The sequence below is a fragment of the Hyla sarda genome, chromosome 1, assembly GCF_029499605.1.
Source record: "Hyla sarda isolate aHylSar1 chromosome 1, aHylSar1.hap1, whole genome shotgun sequence".
NCBI classification, from domain to species: Eukaryota; Metazoa; Chordata; class Amphibia; order Anura; family Hylidae; genus Hyla; species Hyla sarda.
Window position 1 is genome coordinate 184544968 of NC_079189.1, and position 13208 is coordinate 184558175.

General features: G+C 44.1%; 2 non-coding genes across 2 annotated transcripts; both read right to left on the bottom strand.

Moving 5' to 3' along the window:
* Nucleotides 1–8584: 8584 nt before the first annotated feature.
* On the bottom strand, nt 8585–8656 carry TRNAC-GCA (transfer RNA cysteine (anticodon GCA)). The gene has a single exon. It is a non-coding gene; the product is annotated as a tRNA-Cys (tRNA).
* A 2185-nt stretch (nt 8657–10841) lies between these two features.
* TRNAC-GCA (transfer RNA cysteine (anticodon GCA)) lies at nt 10842–10913 on the bottom strand. Its single transcript has one exon. It is a non-coding gene; the product is annotated as a tRNA-Cys (tRNA).
* Between the last annotated feature and the right edge of the window lie 2295 nt (nt 10914–13208).

Genomic DNA, 13208 nt, shown 5'->3' on the forward strand with positions numbered 1-13208 from the left:
CGAGTGGGAGCTGAACCCGAAGTACTTCTCCCAAATCATTCTGAGGTGGGGATGTCCCCAATGGGACCTCATGGCTACCCGACAGAACAGGAAGTTGATGAAGTTCTGTTCCTTGTACAAGATAGATCAACCAGATCATCTGGATGCTCTGACCATGAGCTGGAGGGGGCTTCATGTATTTCTGTTTCCTCCAATCCCTCTCATGAGCCGTGTCTTGAACAAGATCATCCTGGACAGACCGACAGTACTACTTATAGCCCCTTTCTGGCCTCGCAGGGATTGGTTCCCGCTTCTGCTTCGACTGTCAGAAGGCAATTTCTGGAAGTTCCCTCTACACGAAGATCTACTTCTCCAGAGAGGTTTTTTCCATCAACATCTAGAGCGCTTACATCTGACTGTGTGGAGTTTGAAAGGAGAAAATTTAGAGACAGCGGCCTGTCTGAAGAAGTCATAGACACTCTTCTATCAGCTCGCAAGCCATCTACTAACCAGCTATACTCTAGAGTATGGAGAAGATTTTTATCCTGGAAGGCTGAGAAAGGGGACCCAGAGATCTCGCTTCCAGTGGTGCTGCAATTCTTGCAGGACGGCTATTTGAAAGGGTTGAAGCCCAATACACTCAGAGTTCATGTAACAGCTATGAACTCTTTTACAGATGGTCGATTTGCCAACCAACCCTTGATCTCCAGATTCTTTAAAGCTCTAAAGAACCTTAGACCGACTGTCAAGACTCCAGTTGCCATTTGGGACTTGCCACTAGTCCTGAAGAGTCTCACAGGGGCACCCTTCGAACCGATCGCTGAAGCAGATATCAAGTGGGTCTCTTGCAAAGCTTTGTTCTTGGTGGCAATCACGTCTGCTAAACGTCTTGGAGAATTACAGGCCCTGTCTTCCAAGTCTCCCTACATCAAGTTCACACAGAGTGGAGTTCTGCTCAGTACTGTTCCCTCCTTTGTTCCCAAGGTCGCTTCAGAAGTCAACGTCAACAGAGAAGTTTTTTTGCCAAATTTTTGCCCCCCTGAAGATGAAGATAATCTTCAATCTCTAGATGTGAAGAGCACTCTGTTAAACTATCTCTCCAGAGTAGAAGGTTTCCGTAGGGACGAAAATTTATTTGTACAGTTTGGAGGACCAAGAAAGGGGTGTAAAGCGGCAAAGGATACACTGGCAAGATGGATAAAATCCACAATCATAGAAGCTTACAGGTTGGAGAATTTAGAGCCGCCTTTTCCTTTGAAAGCCCATTCAACTCGTGCTACGGCGACTTCGTGGGCTGAGAGAGCGCAAGTGCCGCTGAATGACATCTGCAATGCTGCTTCGTGGTCAACTTCATCCACATTTATCAAGCATTATCGGCTCGACATCCAGGCACAGAGTCCAGCCTTCAGTTCGGGGGTTTTGTCTGCTGCATTACAAGATTGAACCCCCCCCTTTTTTGTTGTTATTAGCTGCTAGCGAGCATCCCTTCTGTGCTGCCGAATGTCGTAGAAGAAAGTGAAAATTGTATACTTACCGTAATTTTGCTTTCTTCAAGACAGAAGGCAGCACATATAACCCTCCCAATAAATTTAATTTGTGCAACCAGAAAAGAGTCTAGTCATTTACACAATTGCGTGCAGGTGTGTTGGCTACTTATGAGGTATGTCTGTTGCCAGTTGGTTAATCTTCGTTTGAGTTTTTTGTAGGTGGGCGGTCCTACTGGGAATAAAAGAGGCCGGGAATATCCCTTCTGTGCTGCCTTCTGTCTTGAAGAAAGCAAAATTACGGTAAGTATACAATTTTCACTATAGTTCTTTTCTGCCTGACCACAATGCTCCACCACTGAGCTATTGCTAAAAAATTAGCAATGTCTGTACCTCAACATTGCAATTTTTTTGCAATAAACTACATACATGAGATATGGTTGAGCTGTAAAGAAAAAATTATGCATTAGCAGGCACTTGGATTTGAACCAAGGACCTCTTGAACCTCTGCGCTCCAGGGTGGCTGCTCATTGACTGGATGAGGCGATTTTCTGTAAGAAACTACTTTTGTGGGATATGGTTAAGTTGTAAAGCAAAAAAATGCGTGTTAGGGGGCACTCGGATTTGAAGCAAGGACCTCTTGAGCTGCAGTTCAATGCTCTACCACTGAGCTATACCCCTGCAACACAAAGCTTTCCAGTGTAAACGCACAGAGGGGGGGATTCGAACCTAAGTCCGAACTAGCTCTTCGGCTTGCCTGTACTGTTCCAGTCAAATGTATCTGAACAGGTGGGAAAAAATTATTTTTTTAAATCAACTGGTGCCAAAAAGTTATACAGGTTTGTAAGTTACATACCTTTAAAGCTCTCAATCATTCCAGTACTTATCATCTGCGTGCCCTGCGTGCCAAAAAGAGAGGGGGGCTCGGATTGTAGATATAGCAAGCCTAAGAAGTAGCTCGGTCTGAGGTCCGAGCCCCCCTTTGTGCATTTTCTCTTTTTGTCAAAACAACTGGTGCCAAAAAGTTATACAGGTTTGTTAGGTCCGAGCCTCCCTTTGTGCATTTTCTCTTTTTGTCAAAACAACTGGTGCCAAAAAGTTATACAGGTTTGTAAGTTACATACATTTAAAGCTCTCAATCATTCCAGTACTTATCATCTGCGTGCCCTGCGTGCCAAAAAAGAGGGGGGCTCGGATTGTAGATATAGCAAGCCTAAGAAGTAGCTCGGTCTGAGGTCCGAGCCCCCCTTTGTGCATTTTCTCATTTTGTCAAAACAGGCCAAGACCACTGTCATCGTTGCCAGTTTCCATGTAGCTTTCATGGTCTAGTGGTTAGAGCTGCTGTTTTGGAGCAAAGAGGTTGTGAGTTCAAATCCTGTGAAGACCCTGAGGCTGGCAGCAGAGCATGGTGATGGAGTGAGAAATCGGTGGATGTTAAGGTAAGTGTGTGTGTGTGAAGTGGTTGATGGTTGGGCATCCAGAAGGTGATGGAGAAGTGGATGTGATTAGTGTTGCTCACGAATATTCGCAATTCGAATATTATTCGCGAATATCGCATATTCGCGAATTCGCAAATTTCGCGAATATAGCGTTATATATTCGTAATTACGAATATTCGTTTTTTTTTTTTTTTTTTTTGTCTTTTTTCTTCACAGTACACATCACAGTGATCATCCCTCTCTGCTTCCAGCTTGTGTGGTGTAAAGAAGGCTGTAATACTACTGTGTGAGACTGGCGTGCGGAAATTCGCATATGCGAAAATTAGCATATGCTAATTTTCGCATATGCGAATTTTCGCGTATGTTAATTTTGTATATGCTAATATTCACATATGTTAATTTTCGTATACGCGAATTTTCGTATATGCGAAAATAAAACGAGAATATAACGAATGTGCGAATATTCGCGAATATATGACGAATATTCGTCCATATATTCGCGAATATTCGCGAATTCGAATATGGCCTATGCCGCTCAACACTAGATGTGATGTGGGTAGGGAGTAAGGTGCTGAGGAAGAAGGTTGTTGGGGTGTGAGTGAGTGGTGGTAGTTGGAGTGAAGGGCTGGAGGCAATGGTGATTGGTAGAAGGGGAGACCATTTTATTGGTATAAATAAAAAAGCAAATAAAAACCCCCACTTTTTTATTTTCAACATCCCACAACAGACACAACACCACTTTTGGTAGAATCCTCCATTCTAGTGGATCACCGTCCACAATGCCCCACAACACTCTCTGACCACTTACCTTGAAAGCCTCCTCTCCTCAGTCCATCGATCTCCTCCAGTCCCACTGCTCTCCAATCTGCTCTCCTTGACATCTGCTTGACTCAGTCCATCCATCGATATCTTTCAGTCCCATGATCCATGGCTCTCCAATCCTCCAGTCATCCCATGTTCTCACGATCAATCTCATTTAACATCTTCCATCATCAGGGTCTTCACAGGATTCAAACTCACAACCTCTGCGCTCCAAGGCAGCAGCTCTAACCACAATGCCATGGGAGCTGCTTGGCAACAAATTGCAGAGACCAAGGTCTTGTCCTGTTTTGGCACACAGAGTAACTGCACAGAGGAAGGGAGGAGAGGGTTTTGAGGGGGGGGGGGGGGAGATTTGAACCTTAGAAGTTCTATAGTTCTTTTCTGCCTGACCACAATGCTCCACCACTGAGCTATTGCTAAAAAATAAAAGGGGAGCTGAACTACCAGGCAGATTTCCTGAGCAGGTACACCTTGAACCCCAACGAGTGGGAGCTGAACCCGAAGTACTTCTCCCAAATCATTCTGAGGTGGGGATGTCCCCAATGGGACCTCATGGCTACCCGACAGAACAGGAAGTTGATGAAGTTCTGTTCCTTGTACAAGATAGATCAACCAGATCATCTGGATGCTCTGACCATGAGCTGGAGGGGGCTTCATGTATTTCTGTTTCCTCCAATCCCTCTCATGAGCCGTGTCTTGAACAAGATCATCCTGGACAGACCGACAGTACTACTTATAGCCCCTTTCTGGCCTCGCAGGGATTGGTTCCCGCTTCTGCTTCGACTGTCAGAAGGCAATTTCTGGAAGTTCCCTCTACACGAAGATCTACTTCTCCAGAGAGGTTTTTTCCATCAACATCTAGAGCGCTTACATCTGACTGTGTGGAGTTTGAAAGGAGAAAATTTAGAGACAGCGGCCTGTCTGAAGAAGTCATAGACACTCTTCTATCAGCTCGCAAGCCATCTACTAACCAGCTATACTCTAGAGTATGGAGAAGATTTTTATCCTGGAAGGCTGAGAAAGGGGACCCAGAGATCTCGCTTCCAGTGGTGCTGCAATTCTTGCAGGACGGCTATTTGAAAGGGTTGAAGCCCAATACACTCAGAGTTCATGTAACAGCTATGAACTCTTTTACAGATGGTCGATTTGCCAACCAACCCTTGATCTCCAGATTCTTTAAAGCTCTAAAGAACCTTAGACCGACTGTCAAGACTCCAGTTGCCATTTGGGACTTGCCACTAGTCCTGAAGAGTCTCACAGGGGCACCCTTCGAACCGATCGCTGAAGCAGATATCAAGTGGGTCTCTTGCAAAGCTTTGTTCTTGGTGGCAATCACGTCTGCTAAACGTCTTGGAGAATTACAGGCCCTGTCTTCCAAGTCTCCCTACATCAAGTTCACACAGAGTGGAGTTCTGCTCAGTACTGTTCCCTCCTTTGTTCCCAAGGTCGCTTCAGAAGTCAACGTCAACAGAGAAGTTTTTTTGCCAAATTTTTGCCCCCCTGAAGATGAAGATAATCTTCAATCTCTAGATGTGAAGAGCACTCTGTTAAACTATCTCTCCAGAGTAGAAGGTTTCCGTAGGGACGAAAATTTATTTGTACAGTTTGGAGGACCAAGAAAGGGGTGTAAAGCGGCAAAGGATACACTGGCAAGATGGATAAAATCCACAATCATAGAAGCTTACAGGTTGGAGAATTTAGAGCCGCCTTTTCCTTTGAAAGCCCATTCAACTCGTGCTACGGCGACTTCGTGGGCTGAGAGAGCGCAAGTGCCGCTGAATGACATCTGCAATGCTGCTTCGTGGTCAACTTCATCCACATTTATCAAGCATTATCGGCTCGACATCCAGGCACAGAGTCCAGCCTTCAGTTCGGGGGTTTTGTCTGCTGCATTACAAGATTGAACCCCCCCCCTTTTTTGTTGTTATTAGCTGCTAGCGAGCATCCCTTCTGTGCTGCCGAATGTCGTAGAAGAAAGTGAAAATTGTATACTTACCGTAATTTTGCTTTCTTCAAGACAGAAGGCAGCACATATAACCCTCCCAATAAATTTAATTTGTGCAACCAGAAAAGAGTCTAGTCATTTACACAATTGCGTGCAGGTGTGTTGGCTACTTATGAGGTATGTCTGTTGCCAGTTGGTTAATCTTCGTTTGAGTTTTTTGTAGGTGGGCGGTCCTACTGGGAATAAAAGAGGCCGGGAATATCCCTTCTGTGCTGCCTTCTGTCTTGAAGAAAGCAAAATTACGGTAAGTATACAATTTTCACTATAGTTCTTTTCTGCCTGACCACAATGCTCCACCACTGAGCTATTGCTAAAAAATTAGCAATGTCTGTACCTCAACATTGCAATTTTTTTGCAATAAACTACATACATGAGATATGGTTGAGCTGTAAAGAAAAAATTATGCATTAGCAGGCACTTGGATTTGAACCAAGGACCTCTTGAACCTCTGCGCTCCAGGGTGGCTGCTCATTGACTGGATGAGGCGATTTTCTGTAAGAAACTACTTTTGTGGGATATGGTTAAGTTGTAAAGCAAAAAAATGCGTGTTAGGGGGCACTCGGATTTGAAGCAAGGACCTCTTGAGCTGCAGTCAAATGCTCTACCACTGAGCTATACCCCTGCAACACAAAGCTTTCCAGTGTAAACGCACAGAGGGGGGGATTCGAACCTAAGTCCGAACTAGCTCTTCGGCTTGCCTGTACTGTTCCAGTCAAATGTATCTGAACAGGTGGGAAAAAATTATTTTTTTAAATCAACTGGTGCCAAAAAGTTATACAGGTTTGTAAGTTACATACCTTTAAAGCTCTCAATCATTCCAGTACTTATCATCTGCGTGCCCTGCGTGCCAAAAAGAGAGGGGGGCTTGGATTGTAGATATAGCAAGCCTAAGAAGTAGCTCGGTCTGAGGTCCGAGCCCCCCTTTGTGCATTTTCTCTTTTTGTCAAAACAACTGGTGCCAAAAAGTTATACAGGTTTGTTAGGTCCGAGCCTCCCTTTGTGCATTTTCTCTTTTTGTCAAAACAACTGGTGCCAAAAAGTTATACAGGTTTGTAAGTTACATACATTTAAAGCTCTCAATCATTCCAGTACTTATCATCTGCGTGCCCTGCGTGCCAAAAAAGAGGGGGGCTCGGATTGTAGATATAGCAAGCCTAAGAAGTAGCTCGGTCTGAGGTCCGAGCCCCCCTTTGTGCATTTTCTCATTTTGTCAAAACAGGCCAAGACCACTGTCATCGTTGCCAGTTTCCATGTAGCTTTCATGGTCTAGTGGTTAGAGCTGCTGTTTTGGAGCAAAGAGGTTGTGAGTTCAAATCCTGTGAAGACCCTGAGGCTGGCAGCAGAGCATGGTGATGGAGTGAGAAATCGGTGGATGTTAAGGTAAGTGTGTGTGTGTGAAGTGGTTGATGGTTGGGCATCCAGAAGGTGATGGAGAAGTGGATGTGATTAGTGTTGCTCACGAATATTCGCAATTCGAATATTATTCGCGAATATCGCATATTCGCGAATTCGCAAATTTCGCGAATATAGCGTTATATATTCGTAATTACGAATATTCGTTTTTTTTTTTTTTTTTTTTGTCTTTTTTCTTCACAGTACACATCACAGTGATCATCCCTCTCTGCTTCCAGCTTGTGTGGTGTAAAGAAGGCTGTAATACTACTGTGTGAGTCTGGCGTGCGGAAAGTCGAATATGCGGAAATTAGCATATGCTAATTTTCGCATATGCGAATTTTCGCGTATGTTAATTTTGTATATGCTAATATTCACATATGTTAATTTTCGTATACGCGAATTTTCGTATATGCGAAAATAAAACGAGAATATAACGAATGTGCGAATATTCGCGAATATATGACGAATATTCGTCCATATATTCGCGAATATTCGCGAATTCGAATATGGCCTATGCCGCTCAACACTAGATGTGATGTGGGTAGGGAGTAAGGTGCTGAGGAAGAAGGTTGTTGGGGTGTGAGTGAGTGGTGGTAGTTGGAGTGAAGGGCTGGAGGCAATGGTGATTGGTAGAAGGGGAGACCATTTTATTGGTATAAATAAAAAAGCAAATAAAAACCCCCACCTTTTTATTTTCAACATCCCACAACAGACACAACACCACTTTTGGTAGAATCCTCCATTCTAGTGGATCACCGTCCACAATGCCCCACAACACTCTCTGACCACTTACCTTGAAAGCCTCCTCTCCTCAGTCCATCGATCTCCTCCAGTCCCACTGCTCTCCAATCTGCTCTCCTTGACATCTGCTTGACTCAGTCCATCCATCGATATCTTTCAGTCCCATGATCCATGGCTCTCCAATCCTCCAGTCATCCCATGTTCTCACGATCAATCTCATTTAACATCTTCCATCATCAGGGTCTTCACAGGATTCAAACTCACAACCTCTGCGCTCCAAGGCAGCAGCTCTAACCACAATGCCATGGGAGCTGCTTGGCAACAAATTGCAGAGACCAAGGTCTTGTCCTGTTTTGGCACACAGAGTAACTGCACAGAGGAAGGGAGGAGAGGGTTTTGAGGGGGGGGGGGAGATTTGAACCTTAGAAGTTCTATAGTTCTTTTCTGCCTGACCACAATGCTCCACCACTGAGCTATTGCTAAAAAATTAGCAATGTCTGTACCTCAACATTGCAAATTTTTTGCAATAAATTACATACATGAGAAATGGTTGAGCTGTAAAGAAAAAAATATGCATTAGCAGGCACTTGGATTTGAACCAAGGACCTCTTGAACCTCTGCGCTCCAGGGTGGCTGCTCATTGACTGGATGAGGTGATTTTCTGCAAGAAACTACATTTGTGGGATATGGTTAAGTTGTAAAGCAAAAAAATTTGTGCTAGGGGGCACTCGGATTTGAACCAAGGACCTCTTGATCTGCAGTCAAATGCTCTACCACTGAGCTATACTCCCGCAACACAAAGCTTTCCAGTGTAAACGCACAGATGGGGGATTCGAACCTACGCGTGCCAAAAAGAGAGGGGGGCTCCAATTGTAGATATAGCAAGCCTAAGAAGTAGCTTGGTCTGAGGTCTGAGCCCCCCTTTGTGCATTTTCTCTTTTTGTCAAAACAACTGGTGCCAAAAAGTTATACAGGTTTGTTAGGTCCGAGCCTCCCTTTGTGCATTTTCTCTTTTTGTCAAAACAACTGGTGCCAAAAAGTTATACAGGTTTGTAATTTACATACATTTAAAGCTCTCAATCATTCCAGTACTTATCATCTGCGTGCCCTGCGTGCCAAAAAGAGAGGGGGGCTCGGATTGTAGATATAGCAAGCCTAAGAAGTAGCTCGGTCTGAGGTCCGAGCCCCCCTTTGTGCATTTTCTCTTTTTGTCAAAACAACAGGTGCCAAAAAGTTATACAGATTTGTAAGTTACATACATTTAAAGCTCTCAGTCGTTCCAGTACTTATCATCTGCATGCCCTGCGTGCCAAAAAGAGAGGGGGGCTCCAATTGTAAATATAGCAAGCCTAAGAAGTAGCTTGGTCTGAGGTCTGAGCCCCCCTTTGTGCATTTTCTCTTTTTGTCAAAACAACTGGTGCCAAAAAGTTATACAGGTTTGTTAGGTCCGAGCCTCCCTTTGTGCATTTTCTCTTTTTGTCAAAACAACTGGTGCCAAAAAGTTATACAGGTTTGTAAGTTACATACATTTAAAGCTCTCAATCATTCCAGTACTTATCATCTGCGTGCCCTGCGTGCCAAAAAGAGAGGGGGGCTCGGATTGTAGATATAGCAAGCCTAAGAAGTAGCTCGGTCTGAGGTCCGAGCCCCCCTTTGTGCATTTTCTCATTTTGTTAAAACAGGCCAAGACCACTGTCATCGTTGCCAGTTGCCAGTTGCCAGTTGCCAGTTGTTTCCAGTTGTTTCCAGTTGTTTCCAGTTTCCAGTTTCCAGTTTCCAGTTTCCAGTTTCCAGTTTCCAGTTTCCAGTTTCCAGGTAGCTTTCATGGTCTAGTGGTTAGAGCTGCTGCCTTGGAGCAAAGAGGTTGTGAGTTCAAATCCTGTGAAGACCCTGAGGCTGGCAGCAGAGCATGGTGATGGAGTGAGAAATCGGTGGATGTTAAGGTAAGTGTGTGTGTGTGTGTGTGTGTGAAGTGGTTGATGGTTGGGCATCCAGAAGGTGATGGAGAAGTGGATGTGATGTGATGTGGGTGGGGAGGAAGGTGCTGAGGAAGAAGGTAGTTGGGGTGTTAGTGAGTGGTGGTGGTAGTTGGAGTGAAGGACTGGAGGCAATGGTGATTGGTAGAAGGGGAGACCATTTTATTGGTATAAAAAAAAAAAAAAGCTAATAAAACCCCCCACCTTTTTATTTTCAACATCCCACATGCTTCAACAGACACAACACCACTTTTGGTAGATCCACAACCTAGAATCCTCCATTCAAGTGGATCACCATGCACAATGCCTCACAACACTCTCTGACCATTTACCTTGAAAGACTCTTCTCCTCAGTCCATCGATCTCCTCCAGTCCCACTGCTCTCCAATCTGCTCTCCTTGACATCCGCTTGACTCAGTCCATCCATCGATATCTTTCAGTCCCATGATCCATGGCTCTCCAATCCTCCAGTCATCCCAGGATCTCACAATCAATCTCATTTAACATCTTCCATCATCAGCGTCTTCACAGGATTCAAACTCACAACATCTGCGCTCTAAGGCAGCAGCTCTAACCACAATGCCATGGGAGCTGCTTGGCAACAAAATGCAGAGACCAAGGTTTTGTCCTGTTTTGGCACACAGAGTAACTGCACAGAGGAAAGGAGGAGAGGGTTTTGAGGGGGGGGGGGGAGATTTGAACCTTAGAAGTTCTATAGTTCTTTTCTGCCTGACCACAATGCTCCACCACTGAGCTATTGCTAAAAAATTAGCAATATCTGTACCTCAACATTGCAAATTTTTTGCAATAAACTACATACATGAGATATGGTTGAGCTGTAAAGAAAAAATTATGCATTAGCAGGCACTTGGATTTGAACCAAGGACCTCTTGAACCTCTGCGCTCCAGGGTGGCTGCTCATTGACTGGATGAGGCGGTTTTCTGCAAGAAACTACATTTGTGGGATATGGTTAAGTTGTAAAGCAAAAAAATGTGTGTTAGGGGGCACTCGGATTTGAACCAAGGACCTCTTGATCTGCAGTCAAATGCTCTACCACTGAGCTATACCCCCGCAACACAAAGCTTTCCAGTGTAAACGCACAGAGGGGGGGATTCGAACCTAAGTCCGAACTAGCTCTTCGGCTTGCCTGTACTGTTCCAGTCAAATGTATCTGAACAGGTGGGAACAAATTATTTTTTTAAATCAACTGGTGTCAAAAAGTTATACAGATTTGTAAGTTACATACATTTAAAGCTCTCAATCGTTCCAGTACTTATCATCTGCGTGCCCTGCATGCCAAAAAGAGAGGGGGGCTCCAATTGTAGATATAGCAAGCCTAAGAAGTAGCTTGGTCTTAGGTTTGAGCCCCCCTTTGTGCATTTTCTCTTTTTGTCAAAACAACTGGTGCCAAAAAGTTATACAGGTTTGTTAGGTTCGAGCCCCCCCTTTGTGCATTTTCTCTTTTTGTCAAAACAACAGGTGCCAAAAAGTTATACAGATTTGGAAGTTACATACATTTAAAGCTCTCAATCGTTCCAGTACTTATCATCTGCGTGCCCTGCATGCCAAAAAGAGAGGGGGGCTCCAATTGTAGATATAGCAAGCCTAAGAAGTAGCTTGGTCTTAGGTTTGAGCCCCCCTTTGTGCATTTTCTCTTTTTGTCAAAACAACTGGTGCCAAAAAGTTATACAGGTTTGTTAGGTTCGAGCCCCCCCTTTGTGCATTTTCTCTTTTTGTCAAAACAACTGGTGCCAAAAAGTTATACAGGTTTGTAAGTTACATAGTTACATAGTTAGTACGGTCGAAAAAAGACATATGTCCATCAAGTTCAACCAGGGAATTAAGGGGTAGGGGTGTGGCGCGATATTGGGGAAGGGATGAGATTTTATACTTCTTCATAAGCATTAATCTTATTTTGTTTTAGGAATGTATCTAATCCTGTTTTAAAGCTGTTAATTGTTCCTGCTGTGACCAGTTACTGAGGTAGACCGTTCCATAAATTCACAGTCCTCACGGTAAAGAAGGCGTGTCGCCCCTTGAGACTAAACTTTTTCTTCTCCAGACGGAGGGAGTGCCCCCTCGTCCTTTGGGGGGGTTTAACCTGGAACAGTTTTTCTCCATATTTTTTGTATGGGCCATTAGTATACTTATATCCGTTTATCATATCCCCCCTTAAACGTCTCTTCTCAAGACTAAACAATTGTAACTCCTTTAATCGCTCCTCATAGCTAAGATGTTCCATGCCCCATATTAGTTTAGTCGAGCGTCTCTGCACCCTTTCCAACTCCGCAGTGTCCCTTTTATGGACAGGTGCCCAAAACTGAACAGCATATTCCAGGTAAGGCCGTACCAATGATTTATAAAGGGGGAGTATTATGTCCCTGTCCCTTGAGTCCATGCCTCTTTTGATACATGACAATATCCTGCCGGCTTTGGAAGCAGCAGCCTGACATTGCATGCTATTCTGTAGTCTGTGATCTACAAGTACACCCAGATCCTTCTCTACCAGTGACTCTGCCAGTTTAATCCCCCCTAAGACATACGATGCATGCAAGTTATTAGTACCCAGATGCATAACTTTTCATTTATCCACATTGAACCTCATTTGCCAAGTGGATGCCCAGACACTTAGTCTATCCAAGTCATCTTGTAACTTATGCACATCCTCTATAGACTGTACCGTGCTACAAAGCTTGGTGTCATCTGCAAAGATAGAAACAGAGCTGTTAATACCATCCTCTATATCATTGATAAATAAATTAAACAACAGCGGTCCCAGTACTGAACCTTGGGGTACACCACTAATAACCGGGGATCAATCAGAGTACGAATCATTGACCACCACTCTCTGGGTACGATCCATGAGCCAGTGTTCAATCCAGTTGCAAACTAAAATTTCCAAACCCAAAGACCTTAACTTACCTGTCAGACGTCTATGAGGGACAGTATCAAACGCTTTAGCAAAATCCAGAAACACTATATCCACAGCCATTCCTCTGTCAAGGCTTCTACTCACCTCTTCATAAAAGCAAATTAGATTGGTTTGACAACTTCTATCCTTAGTAAACCCATGCTGGCTATCACTTATAATACAATTATCCCCTATGTATTCCTGTATGTAATCCCTTATAAGTCCTTCAAACAATTTACCCACAATGCACGTTAAACTTACCGGTCTATAGTTTCCTGGGGAAGACCTAGAGCCCTTTTTGAAGATTGGTACCACATTCGCCTTGCGCCAGTCCCTTGGCACAATACCAGACACCAGAGAATCTCTAAATATCATGAACAGGGGTACAGATATTACTGAACTTACCTCTCTAAGAACTCTTGGGTGTAGTCCATCCGGTCCTGGGGATTTGCTTA